The sequence below is a fragment of the Macaca fascicularis genome, chromosome X (assembly GCF_037993035.2).
Source record: "Macaca fascicularis isolate 582-1 chromosome X, T2T-MFA8v1.1".
In the NCBI taxonomy this organism is placed as follows: Eukaryota; Metazoa; Chordata; class Mammalia; order Primates; family Cercopithecidae; genus Macaca; species Macaca fascicularis.
This window is the reverse complement of record NC_088395.1, coordinates 87,510,478-87,512,367: the sequence shown is the minus strand read 5'-3', so window position 1 is coordinate 87,512,367 and position 1,890 is coordinate 87,510,478. Positions and strand designations below refer to the sequence as shown.

Sequence of the window (1,890 nt, the reverse complement as noted above, 5' to 3'; positions counted from 1 at the left end):
GAAAGTGACAATACCAATTTTAAAAATAAAAATAGACATGATTATAAGGAAACTTAGCACTTTCTGTAAGAGAAAAATAAACAAAGATGTTATAAAGTCAACATAAAGCACACGATGGAGCACTATTCAGCCATAACAAAGAATGAGATTCTGTCATTTGCAACAACATGAATAGAACTGGAGATCATTATGTTAAGTGACGTAATCCAGACACAAAAAGATAAACATCGCATGTTCTCACTTATTTGTGGTATCGAAAAATCAAAACAATTAAGCTCATAAACATAGTACAAGGATGGTTATCAGAGACTGGGAAAGGTAGTTGGGAGCTATGGGAAGGTGGGGATGGTTAATGGGTACAAAAAAATAGTTAGAATAAATAAGACCTACCATTTGATAGCACAACAGGGTAACTATAGTCTATAATAACATTTTTTATTATTATTATTCTTTTGAGAGGGAGTCTCACTCTGTCGCCCAGGCTGGAGTGCTGTGGCCGGATCTCAGCTCACTGCAAGCTCCGCCTCCCGGGTTCCCGCTATTCTCCTGCCTTGGCCTCCCGAGTAGCTGGGACTACAGGCGCCCGCCACCTCACCCGGCTAGTGTTTTTTTTTGTTGTTGTTTGTTTGTTTGTTTGTTTGTTTGTTTTCGTATTTTTTAGTAGAGACGGGGTTTCATCGTGTTAGCCAGGATGGTCTCGATCTCCTGACCTCGTGATCCGCCCGTCTCGGCCTCCCAAAGTGCTGGGATTACAGGCTTGAGCCACCACGCCCGGCCTATAATAACTTTTTAAAAAGATTTTAAGTTACAAATATTTAACAATTCACGAATTGTTAATTGTCATCTTTCCACAGGGACCACACTAATTCTCTCTGTAGCATTCCAATCTTAGTATACATGCTGCCAAAGCAAGCACAATATAGTCAGTAACAACTTACTTGTACATTTCAAAATAGAGGGTGTAAATGGATTGTTTGTAACACAAAGAATAAATGCTTGAGGGAATGGTTATCCCCAAAAATTATATGGTTAAAAAATGTGACTTCCTATTGTACACTTAAAAACAGTTAAAATAAAATAGTATGTCTTATAAAAATTTATCAAATCCACATAAAGCACAGAGAATTATTTTAGTAAGACACAAAATCTTTGCTATCTAGGTTAAAGGCAATAAATAGCAAACCAAGGAAATGAGCCCATCAAAATTGAGAAAACTTTGCTGAGATATTAAAGCATGTAATAGCTTTTCAGACTCAGGCATTATAAAACAAGTCAAACAAAAATTGTCTTCCAAGTTTGCATTTTCGTTATGCTCTTTCATTTTCTGGAACAGACTGACACTGTACTTTATTTAGGAGGTCTGTGAGGTCAGGACTAATTTCATATTACTAAGATGTTATTAACATGCAATATATTCATCATTGATAACTTCAAATGAATCAGTAAAGAAGCAATTAAATTTTTTCTTAGTTTCAATTTTTAATGTGGTAAATATTTGAAGAAATAACTCATAAAATAATGCTCCTTGGAGACCTCAATATATTCAAAGAGTGTATTACTCAGGGTTCTTTAAAGGGACAGAACTAATAGGATAGATGAATATATAAAAGGAAGTTGATTAGGAGAATTGACTCATGATTACAAAGTGAAGTCCCACATTGGGGTGTCTGCAAGCTGAGGAACCAGGAAACCAGTCCAAGTCACAAAACCTCAAAGTTAAGGAAGCCAGTAGTGTAGCCTTCAGTCTGTGGCTGAAGGCCGGAAAGTCCCTGGCAAATCACTGATGTAAGTCCAAGAGTTCAAAAGCTGAAGAATTTGGAGTCTGATATTCAAGGACAGGAAGCATCCAGCACAGGAGAAAGATGGAGGCCAGAAGACACAAGCCAGTCT

General features: G+C 37.0%; 1 non-coding gene across 1 annotated transcript; it reads right to left on the bottom strand.

Moving 5' to 3' along the window:
* Positions 1–807: 807 nt before the first annotated feature.
* Positions 808–916, bottom strand: LOC123571458 (U6 spliceosomal RNA). The gene has a single exon (XR_006695620.2). It is a non-coding gene; the product is annotated as a U6 spliceosomal RNA (small nuclear RNA).
* Positions 917–1,890: the final 974 nt, after the last annotated feature.